General features: G+C 32.3%; 1 protein-coding gene and 1 pseudogene across 17 annotated transcripts in view; one reads left to right on the forward strand and one right to left on the reverse strand.

The window, feature by feature from the left end:
• The window catches only part of Wdpcp (WD repeat containing planar cell polarity effector), a 527,720-nt gene that overhangs the window by 173,201 nt on the left and 339,449 nt on the right, over positions 1-15,070 (forward strand). Inside the window, exon 2 of one of the 17 annotated variants that reach the window (XM_058572752.1) lies at positions 8,820-8,911. The exons of the other annotated variants lie outside the window; for them this stretch is intronic. The gene's annotated coding sequence lies outside the window, so the exon portion shown is untranslated. The remainder of the gene's footprint in view (positions 1-8,819; positions 8,912-15,070) is intronic. 17 annotated transcript variants of the gene reach the window in all.
• Positions 7,366-7,466, reverse strand: LOC124080164 (U6 spliceosomal RNA; annotated as a pseudogene).

A 15,070-nucleotide genomic window follows, 5' to 3' on the forward strand; every position in this document is an offset into this window, starting at 1 on the left:
TAAACAGTGAATACTCTTTATAGTAGTTTGAGTTATTGGAAAGTCATGATAAATTTTAAACTAGATTAGGTGGGATGGCCAACTACAGAAGAGGATAAAAAGGAAGTATGAATAAAAGAGGTGATAAAGAGCAGCTGTGACTTCTAGGATGAGGAAGAAAGACTAGGATAGGGCCCCTCTTCAAAAAGGTCATGTCCATGTTTACATGATGTATAGAAGTGCCCTCTGTCTTTGAGGAGACTGGGGCCTGAGGCTACTGCTGGAGCTTGTCTTCTCAGCATGGCTTTGGGGTTCCTGTGCTGAATAATAATAATAATGGAGTTATAATGGAGTTCCAGAATTTGGAAGGAAAGTATCTCCCTGCTTCTTTTACCTGGCAGCATCACTCCATTGCCCTGGAGCTGGCCAAGGAGAAATGTTTGTAGGATGGCACAAAGCAGGGCAAAGAAAGGTAGATTTAGAACTAAGAGATAAATTGATAACCATATGCTCACCACCTATTCTACAGTTGTTAAGCATTTTGCTATATTTACTTCATTTGTCCATCTACATGAAGTCTTGTGGTTCCTTAGCCTGATTATCACTGTTTTAAATTTAAAAATGATTATTTGCAAAACTAATCTATGGTAGGAAAAAGTACTATCTGTAGTTCCCTCTGGGTGTGAGAGTTGCATGGGAATTGACTGGATAGGGGTTTCATTTTCAGAGGTGTATGTGTTTGTCAAAATCTGCAAATGGTACACTTAAGATTCATGCATTTCATGTTATATAAATTTTATCTAACACCATAAAATGTTTAAACCCTAGTTATATGTATATTAAAGAGTTTAGGCAGTGAAGTATATGTAAGTCTACAGCTTTCTTTGAAATCATTAAACATATGATAGATTAATGGATGCACACTAATAGTTATGTCCAAAAATGAAATATACATAAAGCAAATATAGTAAAATGGTGAAATACTAGATAATTATAAATTTTATAGAATCTAGTGGTTATTTACTTCACAATATTTTTAACTTTTCTGTATCATGTATTAAACTAATAATTTCCTTGTGTAAAGGAATTATGTCTTCTACATCTATGTGCCTCATAGAACAAAATATGCTGTCTCTCTGACAATAGGTACAAGCAAAAATGTCTTTAAAATTGTCATTGTGGAAGCTGGGAGACTAATCTTGCTTAATGAACCTAACTGGTTTCAAAATTATCTAGCTAAGCAGAATTTTTGTAAATGCAAATTGTATTGGGGAAATTGGTGAAATACTGAGAATATCAGAAATTTCTCAGTTTGATATTAGAATAAAACATTATTCAGCCCTCTGTACCTGAAGGTTCTGTTTCTGTGGATTCACTCAACCATGGATCTTAAGTATTTGGAAAAAGAATTGAGTCTATAATGAACATGTACAGACATTTTTTCCTTGTCATGATTCCTTTAACAAAACAGTGTAACAACTGTTTACATAGCATTTAAATTGTGTTAGGTATTATAAGTATACTAGAGATGATTAAGGTATAGAGGAGGATGTGTGTATGTTATGTACAAGTACATTCCATTTTGTATAAGGGATATGAGCATCCTAGGATTTTGGCACTGTGCGTGTATGTGTGTGTATGTGTTTGTGTATGTGTGTATGTCTGTGTCTGTCTCCTGAAACTAATTCCATTCAGTCACTAAGAGACAACTATATGTTCAGTTTTGCTGTAAATAGCTTATTATTAGCTTGTTTACCAAATTATTTAGCTAAGTGATCAAGCTTAAATCTTTAGGTAGAATTATGAAATATATATTTTAACTGATTATTAGATTATGAAATATATACTTACTGAAATTATCTTTTTGTTCTAAGATGACAGGTTTATTGTATGCTTCTTTTGCCTGGGGAATATATTTGGTTCCATCTAAATGGAACTGTTGGTAACTGTAGATGGGGTATATAATAGGCATAGAAAATGGGTGTGTTTCTCTTCCTACTTTCATGACTTTGCTGCTGGATTTAACATTTATGTTACCAAATACTTATTATGAAGGCAACAATTTGCAAATCAAGTATCCTCTAAAGGTAAGAGTGTGTAAAGAATGATTCTCCATAGAATTCCTTATATTCCCCTGTTACTTTAATTGAACATTTTAATATCTTAGCTCCCAAATTGAATACCCTCCCATATTTGGCTAAGTTTAATCTTAACTGTGGCACATGAAGAATTTCATTATTTATATGTTCAAGTTAATTTATAGTTTCTGCAAGTACATCAGAATCAGATTTTCATGTCTTAATAGCTTTGATCTGTCATATGGTATCTTTGTTGGTCTGTTAATTTTATGTAAAAATGACTCAAAATTGGGAGGTGTTAAATTTCCAGACTCTCATAAATTTAATATTTCCTTATGTAGGTTGTCATGTAATTTACAATTGTATTGTTTTATAGTTTGTATGTAATTATATATAACATAATCTATTCTATTCTATATGTATTTCATACATATATAAAATTCTGAAGTAGAATGAATAGCCTCCAAGATACATTTTCTATATTATTATATAATATATTTCTATATTATTATATAATATATTCTACATTTGATATATATAATTTTAACATTTTAATCTTGAAGTAAAATGAATAATATCCTCATTTTATAGTTTAGGAAACTCTGGCTGGGGATGTGGCTCAAGCGGTAGTGCGCTCGCCTGGCATGCGTGCGGCCCGGGTTCAATCCTCAGCACCACATACAAACAAAGATGTGTCCGCTGAAAACTAAAAAATAAACATTTAAAAAAAAAAATATATATATATATAGTTTAGGAAACTCAATTTCAAAGGTTGTGACTTGTCCAAGTCTTTAGCCATGTTTACAAAACTAAGATCTTACACATAATTTTTTTTTTGTAAAACTCATACTCTCACACATTTTAACATCTAAAATGTGTCATGTTTATCTAGTCATAAAGGTAATTAACAATGTATAATAAATACTGACTTACAACAAAACTCCTGTATCTCTCTTCAAAATGCATCTGATGGAATGTAAATGTCCTAGCAATTTGATACTTACCATCATCCATTCAAAAAATAGGTAAATAACTTTTTTTTGACAGTCAAAAGTTGAGGTTTATATATGTATGTATGCGCATTAAAAACAATATATGTATATATAGCATATACATATATATTTTTAGGTTATTTTAATGCTTAAAGGTTTTTAATGATCACAGTATATTTTTTACAGAAATATGAATATAGATAGAACTGTTATATTTTTCATTTGTCACTTATGACTAAGTGTATTAAAACTTTCTGTCATTACAGTTATTAGTAACATTATAAATTTAGGTAAATGATTGTTAAAAATTAAAATTTTAATGGAAACATATCCCTTAAAAGATGGGGCCCTCTCCTTTGCTCCCATTTAGTTTGTATTTCTGGATGAATATTATGTTTTTTTTTAATTTTTTATTATTTTTTTTAAGAGAGAGAGAGAGAGAGAAATTTTTAATATTTATTTTTTAGTTTTCGGCGGACACAACATCTTTGTTTGTATGTGGTGCTGAGGATCGAACCTGGGCCGCACACATGCCAGGCGATCGTGCTACCGCTTGAGCCACATCCCCAGCTCCTATGGATGAATATTATGAATGGTTAGAATGAGTCTGAATTCAGCCTCAGACTTACTTGTGGTAATCAGAGTTATTAATAAGTGTTTAGAAACCTTATTTACCCTGAAAGAAGGATCAAGGTTCGTCGTCGGAGAAAATGCCCGTTTATTGAGGAACAGCTCTGCATATTTATAGAGCTGGGGGTGGTTTGACAGTTATGACAGTTTAATGGTTGAACAGTTTGACAGTTGGCATGAGGTGTTTTCTGATCCTTACCCAGAATCATGTGAGCCAGCAGGGCTAGACTGATTGGTGGGTAAGGATCATGTGAGCCAGCAGGGCTAGTCTGGTTGGTGGGTAAGGATCATGTGAGCCAGCAGGGCTAGTCTGGTTGGTGGGTAAGGATCATGTGAGCCAGCAGGGCTAGTCTGGTTGGTGGGTAAGGATCATGTGAGCCAGCAGGGCTAGTCTGGTTGGTGGGTAAGGATCATGTGAGCCAGCAGGGCTAGTCTGGTTGGTGGGTAAGGATCATGTGAGCCAGCAGGGCTAGTCTGGTTGGTGGGTAAGGATCATGTGAGCCAGCAGGGCTAGTCTGATTGGTGGGTAAGGATCATGTGAGCCAGCAGGGCTAGTCTGATTGGTGGGTAAGGATCATGTGAGTCAGCAGGGCTAGTCTGATTGGTGAGTAAGGATCATGTGAGCCAGAAGGGCTCACCATTGGACGGCTCTTCTCAGGGGATGGGGAAGTTAGTCTTTGGAGCCAGGCTGACTCCCAACACACCCAAATGAGAAGATGGAGTTTTTTTTTTGTTTTTTTTTTCTGCCTTCCATGTCATTTGTAACAAAGACAAGGTGAACTATCATCAAAAATTGTTTTCATTTATCTATCAATTGGTAACTTGTTTCAAGATTTCCTCAATTTGGTTGAAAGCAAATAACTGAAAACCACCTAACTTGCAAAAGGATTTACTGTTCAATAGTCATTCAAAGCTTTACCATAATTTTTCTTCAGTTGTATAGTTTCTCTTTTATCTAGTTTCCTTAATTAATATCCTCTGAAAATGTTAGAAAAAAACTGAAATGTTATTTCAGTATCTTCTTTCTAAACAATTTGTGATGAAAAATGCTTTTATTTTATCATTTGCATTAAGTATGTTTGTGTCAAAACTTTTAGGTGGCTCATTTGCTCATTGAATTTTCAGTTTAGGTCAAAACATTGCCATATAACCGAATTGGTAAAATCAGCCAATCAAATAAGCTCAATTTATTTTTTGGTTTTGGTTTGTTTGTTTTTGCAGTGTTGGGGATCGAACCCAGGACCTCATGCATGCTAGGCAAGCACTCTAATGCTGAGCTACATACTCAGCCCAAGATCAGTTTATTTTCTATCAGAAATAAAAAGACTTTATTTTTAAAATTTAGTGAATACCTTATTACTCATTTAAAAGAATCTTTTAAAACTGCTGGAAAAATGATAAAATTCATTTGTAAGAGAGATTATTAAAACATTAAGATTAAAATGAGTGTATTAAAACTTTTAATACCTTTAAATATTATTTAAAAATATTAAAGTTATGATAATGTTATTTCCATTGCTTTATTTGTAATAAAGTGGAAGAAAGTGGACCAAAAATGATAAATGACTTACAAAGTAAGGAATATGATAAAAGATATGGTATTCCATTAGTAAATCGATATCAAACTTAAAGATACTGAGTTTCTGAGAATTTTAAAATCAGATATTCAAATTAGAAATGATAAATTAATTTCATTAGACTTCTTGTACCTCACAATCATACTTTTCTCTGTGTATTTAGCAAAGGAAAAAAGTATAATTGCTAAAAATGAGTTGGTTTGTCATTTAACATGTAATTTTATTTTTTGTTAATAAGGAGTAAAAATTTTTTAAATTCCTAAGCTCAAGATTGACCATAATTGAAATAAATATTTCATTATGCAGTTTGCATTGAAAAATATGTGACTTGCTTTTAATTCCTTATTAAATGTTGTTTATGGAGTGCCTGCATGTCTATAATGATATAGCATATAGCATGTTCCCTCTAGCTATCCCTTTCCTGACTGTCTCTGAGTAGCAAAACAGATTGCTATCCTTTGGTTGTATAAAGCAGGTGTGCATTATTCTCGAAGCCCACTCTGAGCATGTACCCAAAATTTCTCTCATTATCCTCTTAAAATGAATTCTTCTGCCACCTGCTAAGAGAAAGAGGTTTTCCATGTTGTTGTTGTGCCTAAAATCTCATGATTTTTGTCCTTGATTTACAGTGAATTTTAAAAGGGAGAGTTTTCATACCAAATTCTCACTGCCATCCTTACAGCAGGACATTCCCATACTACAAGAAAGCCACAAATATGTAAGCCCCTATAACTTCACTCAATCTAAATACAGAATCAGAGTCACTTTGTCTAGTAGCTCCTGGCCTTGTTTTCCTTCCAATTAGTTGGCCTTGTAAATCAGATTAAGGAACACATTAGCACTGATTTTAAGTTACCCTTCACAGGCAATATAATACAATGCAAGAGACGATTTTTGGTCAGGTAGGTGTATCAGAATATTTCCAATTACAGTGATTATAAAGCTGTGTACTCTACTTGGAGAAGTAATAACTAATGTCAAGTAGCATAAGATGTCCTCTAATTTCTTTTTGAGTTTGAATCTTGAGGTGTATTTCTCAATTTGGAGTACAGTTTTTTGTTGTTGTCAAGGTGGCAAATAGTAGAGCATTAAATCATTATGCTAGATTTGGAGCTATTAAAATTTTTTTCTCAGTTCAGCATTATTAAGGTAATACTTAATTTAAGTTGCAGAAAATATTTGAAATAATTTTAACAACATTCAGCAGAAATACTAAGAGAGCATTAAATTTTAAATTCCTAAAATAGAATGTTGGCTTTTGATATCCTAGGCATTTTGGGGCTCATAAGATCATATGCTCTTATAGTATAAAATTATTTAACCTCATGTTAATTTTATCTTTAGAATGTGTAAAGTTGTTATGTGTCTAATTAAAAATCACTCATTTTAATGTTTTCTTTAATGAAGTACAATTAAACACTTAATTGTATTTTGTTTGTTATAATCTGATTTTCATTCATTGAAAGTAGCCAAATAATACTTAGAAAGTGATGTAAAGATGCCTCTGCTATTGGTCTGAGTAACTACATTTTTAGAAGTATGCCGGCTTCATCATAGCATCCATGTAATTATAATCAGTCATATTAGATAATAGAACATTATTAAAAATAGGATCATTTAAAAAGCAAGATTAAGATTTGTGAAATAAAGGAGAGCCCAAATTATTATACATATTTTTTAAATGACAGACTATAGGATTAAATAATTAAATTATTTAAAAGAAAGTTTGGCTTTGTACTCTTTTTTTAAACTTAAGAATAATGTTATCTTGGAAATTATTTGATTGGTTTAGATGAGATGCAGAATATTTTTGAAAGTATTCTCAAGTAATTTCTAAATGTAAATTTCAAAATATGTAGTATTTTAAAAATGATTATCACATTCACTTCAGTGAGTCTTAAACATAGTAATTCCAAAATCATATTTAGCCATGGCAAAAATAAAAGTGCTTCTAATTTAATTTAAAATTGTAACCAAATTGAGAACTACTTTATTACTATTTTTTAATATTTTATATAGTCACAATTTATACATAGCCCAGTATATTTAGCTTATACATACACACACACACACACACACATACACACACACACACACATATATATATATGTATATATGGAACACTTTACAAATTTGCATGTCATCCTTGTACAAGGCCTATGCTAATCTCTGTATCATCCCAACTTTAGTATATGTAATACTGCAAATACAATTACAATATATTTGACTAGAATTTTCAGGAATGGTGATGTATGAGATATTTTATGTTATAACCAGAGTAGTGATGTCTGCCTAAATTCCCAGCTGAGGCAGGAGGTCATAAGTTGGAGACCAGCCTGGACAACTTGATGAGAACCTGTCTCAAAATAAAAAGGATGAATATATAACCCAGTGGTAGAACACTTGTATAGCATGTGTGAGGCCTTGGGTTCAATACCCAATACCCTTACCCCCAAAAGTCATGTGATTATGTAATCAAGTTGCTTTGAGTATACAAAAGGTAGAATTGAGTGTAGTTAGTTGCTAGGTTCTCTTTTTAAACTTTGAATAAAGGAAGAGAGAGCATCATTCCTCAGGGTTTTTTGTTTGTTTGTGGTACTGGGGATTGAACCCAGGGCCTCACTCATGCTAAATAAATGCTCTACCACTGAACTACACCCTCAGCCTCAGGATTTTCTTTTCTTTTCTTTTGTACTGGGGATTGCACCCAGGGACACTCAAACCACTGAGCGACATCCCTAGCCCTTTTTTATATTTTACTTAGAGACAAGGTCTCACTAAGTTGCTGAGGCTGGCTTTGAACTTGTGATCCTCAGCCTCCAGAGCCACTGGGATTACAGGAGTGCCCCACTGCACCTGACCCCAGAATTGTTTTTGATAATTACATGTTTCTAGGTGTATGAGCTACCCAACACTTGAGGTTTTTTTCTTTTAAGTGGAAGGAGTAAGATTTGTTGATCTTAACTCTACTACGTCACTTTGTGACCTTGAGTACTTTTCTTGGTCTCTAAAAGCCTAGTTTACCCTGGAAGTAATATCATGGAGTAACCAAAAAGTCTGGAAACATAATGTGGCAATTATACTCCAATAGCTATCCATTTAAATGAAGAAATGTACAAAACATTCATACATACTGTTTCTAAGAGCAAAACTCTGGAAATAACCCAGGTGTCCAGGATGAATAAATATATGAAAATGAATGGACCATAGCAATATATACTCATATGGATGAATATAAAAAGAATGCAATGTTCAGTGAAAAAAGCAAATCACATAGAATATATACAATATAATTCAATTTTTATAAAAAATTGTGTAAATGCTGTGATTTGCATGTGATTTGAAATTTTTTGTTTCTCAGTGTAACAGTATTGAAAATTGATAGGACTTTTAAGAGGTTGGACCTAGTGGCAGATAATTAGGTCATGGGGGCACTACCTTCAGAAGGGATTAATGTCTATCTCTTGGGAGTGTTTTAGGTTCGAGGGGGCTGGATTAGTTACTTTGAGAATGAACTGTTATACAGTGAGACTGTCACATGTGTTTGTTCTCTTTTGTTTCAGCCATAATCCCGAAAGACACAATCCTAAAAGTCATAGTCTTGAATGTTGAAGTCCTGAAAGATCGAAGTCCCTAAAGTCTAAAATCCCAAAAGGTCAAAATCTTGAAAATATAATCTGGAAAAATAGGTAAAATTTTACATGAGATGTTTATTTACATTTTAAGAAGAGAAATTATTCAAGAAACAACACAATAGAACATCATTAGGCCACTTTACACAATATAATAGGCTACATAGCAAAAATACCCAGGTATAACTAATGAAAGTTCTGATACAGTGAAGAGCAGGCAAGCTGTATTCATAAATAGGTCAAAAAGTGAAATGTATAAACATATATCACTATGGTTGGTAATTATGCACATGTAATTTTATAACTACAGTCACATGAACTATTGTGATGGATAACCTAAGTCTTATGAGAAAGTAAAAAAATCCCAGTGGGTCATAATGTTCGTGAAGAACAGATCATCTCTGTCCTTTTCTTTATTTTATTCTTAATAACCATGCTTGACCCCTGAGTAAACTGTCTAATAAATTCATTTTATAAATGAATTTGAATCATTTTTTAAAATATACAATTACCACACTACTAATAAGCATTATTTTTCTACAATTTGCTATGCTATGTAATTCATCTTTTTATCATTTCCAATACTGAAAATGTAAATTATGTAGAGAATTCTATTTTATTTTATGTATTTTTTTTGCAAATTTGACTCTGTGAAAGTGCATTATCACATTGGCTTTGTGTGTAAGCATTATGTGTGTGTAGAAAATGTTGAAATTTCCTTAATAAATGAAGAGATGTCCTTTTAGTACATCTGCATTTATGAAAGAAAATTTGTAGAGATCTCAGTTCAAAGGGACTGCATGTGCAATGGTGACCCCGAGGAAGGAGAATCCAGTTAGACTCTTGACAGTCATAAAAATAAATATATTGTTACAACTTGTGATGAACAACATAAAGAAAAATTTCAGGTTGTAGAAGGATTGTAAGACAAAAGAACTGACCTGTTCATTAAATGTTGGTAAAATGTTTCCATAGATTGTTATCTCTTTTTCTTCAGATTTTTGTTCTATTAAATTGACATCAGTGTACATTAGTACAAAAATAGCTGATCTTAAATGTCATTTGGAGAATATTGTTTGAATTGACTTATTTTGCTATGGTTTTACCTTTGTGATAGCATACAAAATAAAAATTTGCTCAGCTAGTTATTGTGGTGCCAATCTTAATACCAAAAGACACAACCCCAAATATAGCCTTTTCCCCCTCGCCAGTGGGAATTGCAGTTTTCAGGATTTTGGCTTTCAGGATTTCAACATTTAGGGTTTTAATCTTTTGAGATTGTGATTTTTTACTTTAAGGATTTTGATCTTTTGAGGTTTCAACATTTGAGTTTAAGATATTGGAACTGTGCCTTTTGAGATTATGATTAATACTGCATCCATATTTGCTGCACAGCTCTTGCTTGCACTCCTGCCATGTGATGCCATTGTTATGACACAGCATGAAGCCCTCACCAGATGGGGGTTACCCAATCTTGGACTTTCAAAATCCAAAACTATTAGCTAAATAAAGCTTTCCACTTTATAATGTACCCAGTCTCAGGTATTCTGTTATAGCAGTACAAATAGGCTAAGACTGTAGCAAATACTATTGTTCAGGACTTCATATTTAAAACCATAAATAAGATCATGGGAATGATTAATTCAAAATTCAGGATGGTGGTTGTTGGTGTGGCAAGTGCACTGGGGTAACTGGAGTATTGGTAATCTGCTTCTTAAACTGTATATGTTTGTGGGTATTTAAAAATATTTTAAAATGTGTGTTTGACATTTACAACATACGTATTCATATGACTATTCTTTTATGTATATTTTGTTGAAAATAAAAGAGAAAAGCCATAGATCTTTTTCATTTATGATTGAACTGAGCAAATTTGAGAAAAAAAAAATAAAGTCACTCATGAGTCATCTGCCTTAAAAGAAAAATTACCATGTTTGCAGATACCATTCAAATTTTCAATGTTAGATTTAAATCTGTCATATTGGTATTTAAAAAAATTTTTTTTTGGACATACTTACATGGAGTATAACTTATTCTAATTAGGATCTTATTCTTGTGGTTGTACATGATGTGTAGTTTCAGTGGTGGTGTATTCCTAGATGAACATAGGAAAATTATATTTGTCCTATTTTTTATCCCTTTCTTCCTTTTTGATTATATGAATTTTTTTATAATGACATTTTATCACCTTTATTGGCTCCTTAGTAATAATTATTTACTTATTTTTATGATTGCTTTAGGGTTCATAGCATATACCAAAATTCTACTTTGAAGTGGTATCATGTTTAGTATAAGAGCCTACCAATAATTTGTTTTCATTTTCCCGTTCCAACCATTGTTCTGTGGTTGTGGTACATTTACTTGGGTTTAAAGTATAAGTTCCATAATACATTGTTATTCTTTTCATTTAAACAAATTAAAGGGCTTTAAGTAATTAGGAAAATATCTTAATATTTATGTAGTTAACATTTTTAATAATTTAACTTTTTCTATAGATTCATATTTCAATATGGAATGATTTTTTTCTGCTTAAAATACTTCCTTTTTAAAAATATTTCTTGTATGTAGTGTGAACTGGATGATAAAAAAAATCAGCTTTTGTGTATCTGAAAAGTCTTTTTTTTTTTTTTTGGTTTTTCAAAGATATTTTCACAGGGTACACAGAATTGTAGGTTGATAATTTTTTTCCCCCTCTACATTGAAGATTTTTAAATTTGCCTTATTTCTTATGAGAAATCTGCTATAATCCCTGTCTTTCTTCTTTTGTACTCAAGTGTCTGTTTCTCTTTGGATCTTTTTATTAACATTTTCACTTTATCACTGGTTTGAGTAATTTGATGATGATTTGCTATCAGTTTGTGTTATTGAGTAATAATGGGTATACCCTTTTTCATGTTTCTTGTGCTTGGAATTCATTGAGCTTCTTGGACCTGTGGGTCCATGTAAGTATGTCCAAAAAAATGCCCAATTTTGGACATAATTTCTTCAAATATTTTTTTTCTATCTGCCTCCCATCCTGCCATTGTTTTGGGGATTCAAGTATATTTGTAGTAGGCCAACTGAAGTTAGCCCACTGATGCTCTGTTTACTTTTGAATTCTCTTTTTATTTCTAGGTTTCTTTTGTAAAGTTTCTATTTCTCTATCTTCAAGGCTATTAATCTTTTCTTTTGCAATATCAAATACGCTGTTAATTCTATTCAATGTGTTTTTCACGTCACATTTTGTAGTTTTTATCTGCAGAAGTTTGACTTGTGTCTTTTTTTTTTTCTGTCTTTCATGTCTACTACAGTTTTTAAACATACTGAGTACAGTTATATATAGTTGCTTTTAAGATTTATTAGGCAGGATCTGAGTAGTTCTTAGTATAGGACTAGTAATTCTCCATGCCTGAGCCAGGCCTTTTTTGTGTATTCTACCCAGTGACTGAATCAAGAAGTTTGTCTGTGGAGCTGTTGGGAATAGGTATCATTCTCAGCCCCTTTTGTGTGCCAAGCATTATTATCTATAATCATTGGTATCTGTAATTTTTTCAGATTGTTCTTTTCTGGGCCTCATGGTTTTCTTGTGTGCATGTGCTGTCACTACCTAACTGAATTCTCAAGGGAACCATCTGAAGTTTTCTGGTTTTCTCTCTCTGAAGCTCTCTCCTCTCCACAGAATTCTAAAGACCTTGTCCTCCTCAGTCTTCTAGTTGTTTCCCCAATTTAACAGATTGTTTGCTGGGCTCCTCCTGGTTTATCCTTCCTTGAACAGGACCTTTCCTCTTCTAACATAGCTTCATATGCCTTCCATTCTGGTTTTACTTCTCTCTTTTTTGGTAAATAGGAGTGCTTTCTTTCTTGCATGCTCAGCTTTTATTTTTATTTTTTTTCCTCCCAAACTTTTTATCCTGAAATAGTTTCAGATTTACTGAAGCATTTTGTAAGAATTGTAAAAAGAGCTTTTAAGTCTCCTTCAACTAGATTTATTAATTGTTAACATCCTGTCACAATTGGTTTACCACACCTTTCTCATCATCTCACTTTTCCCAAGTTATTTTTTTTCTGAAATACTTGAGTGTAAGTGGCAGACATCATGCCCTGCAACCCTTTTTTATCTTCAGTGCTATTTCTTAAGAACAAAGGCATTCTTTTATATAACCACCAGTTGTAAATTCAGAAAATTTGACATTGATGTGCATATACTATTGTCTCATATACTCTCGTGTTCACATTCTGCCAGTTTTTTCAATAATGTTCCATGACATTTTTTTTCTCCAGTAGAGGATCAAACACTGAATTTAGATGTCATTTCTATTTAATCTTATATAATTTGGAGCAGCTCCTCTTTGTCTTTCATGACATTGTCTTGATTTTTAGGCTAGTTGTATGGAATGCCCTTCAATTTGGGTTTATGTGATATTTCTCATGATTAAATTCAGGTTATACATTTTTGGCAAGAAGTCATGGGTTCTGGGTTATCTTATTCTCCCAGTTTCAGGAGTTCACAGATCTTATTTTAGTGACTTTTAAAAACTATCAGTGACTTCTTTTTTAAATAGTTCTGCTTTTCTTATTGCTCTTAACTGCCTGAATGTACCCATAGTTTCTTAAGCAGAGTTAACTGGGTCTGGGAGATGACCTCTGCCATTTTTTCCTATCTGATTTCTCATATTTTGCTTACCAACCTCTAGTCTATGTCAGGTGTCCATTCCCAGCCTACTCAGATGTATGTGTAGGGCACAATGGGAAAGAATTATCATGTTTAAAACACATATATTTTTGTCTGGAATATCCTGTGGGTCCCTTTGTTGTAGAACTGGTAAAAAGGGCAGTTTTCTCAAGTGGTTACTGTGGCTATAGTTGGCAATTTGTATCTGCATCCTGTTCTTCATCCTGCCAGAACAGTGCCCTACTATATCTAGGGATTATGAGCTAAGTGATTTGCTTTCTGCATTATTTGCAAACACCAATATGGTGATATTTATTTAAATTTATTTTAAGTAATGATAATGTTGAAAATTATTATAAAACCGGGACAAGATTTTTCAGTGATTTAATACATTATTTACTAAAATTATTTAGTGAATGACTATTAAATAAGTCCACTTTATTAATTTGGCTTGATTAAGAAGTATAAATATAACTCAGTATTTTCTTTTTGTATTTCTGTTCTTACAGCATTATTATTTAGTATTTTCCTTAAAAGAGCTATTCAGCACTTCTGTGAATATAGTGTAGACTTTTTGTAGTTATCACTTTCAAAAGCTTAAACTAGATTTCCTAGTTTGCCTTTGAAAATTTCCTTTATTGGTTATCCCTTGTTTATATGTTCTTTCTATTTAATGTGAATGAAATATTAATATCTAATTGTTTAAAGTGCAGTACTTAAGTTAATTCCATGTATAATTAAAAAATTTAAATACATTAACATTTCACAACATAGTCTATGATTGGGATTAGGGCTGTTTGTATTTGCTGTTCAAATACTCAGTATAATATTTGGTATTTGGATAAAATGCTATTATTCATATCAAGTATGTTTGTTTAAAATTTTAGAGGAGATAGACTGGGGAGCTTGGAAAACTTGTATTTAACATAAAATTATTTGATTCTTTTCAGATATTAAATATACAAAATAGTTTTTGGGAATCTCCCAGTTTTATATGACTATTAGATTTTGTAGGTTTGCATCCTTTAATAATATGTTACTTTTAAATGTCATACATAAAACATTTAATCTTTGGGTCATGTTTGAAATGGGATAAAGGAAGGGAAAAGTGAAATGAGATACCTTCTCAATTCTTTTCTAGAGAACGTGAAACTCTCCTATTTCCTTAAGCAGACTTTCCTATACGATAAATTTTATTTCACTAGAGAAAACACATCTTTATTTTAAAGCACAATACTTTCCTTGTACATTGTGTAAATTGTTAAGGGTGTTGACATTTAAAAAGCTGTCTGACAGAACCAACTATTTACAACAAGCCCAGGCCAGCCAGAACTACTCTGGGAAGATGATATAGACTTACTGAAGCTAAAACTACCATAAGGCAAGATTACTCTAGAGACATAAAGTCTGGGTTTTGACTGCAGGAAACATCACTTTGGAAATTACTCTGTAGGTAGGATTAAATATAAAAACTTGAAATATGCATCTAAAATGAATTAAGTTACCATGCTGACTAGAACTCATTGTGAAA

Source organism: Marmota monax, unplaced genomic scaffold, assembly GCF_021218885.2.
Source record: "Marmota monax isolate L192 unplaced genomic scaffold, Marmota_monax_Labrador192_F-V1.1 WCK01_AAM20220418_F8-fsc00015, whole genome shotgun sequence".
Classification (NCBI taxonomy): Eukaryota; Metazoa; Chordata; class Mammalia; order Rodentia; family Sciuridae; genus Marmota; species Marmota monax.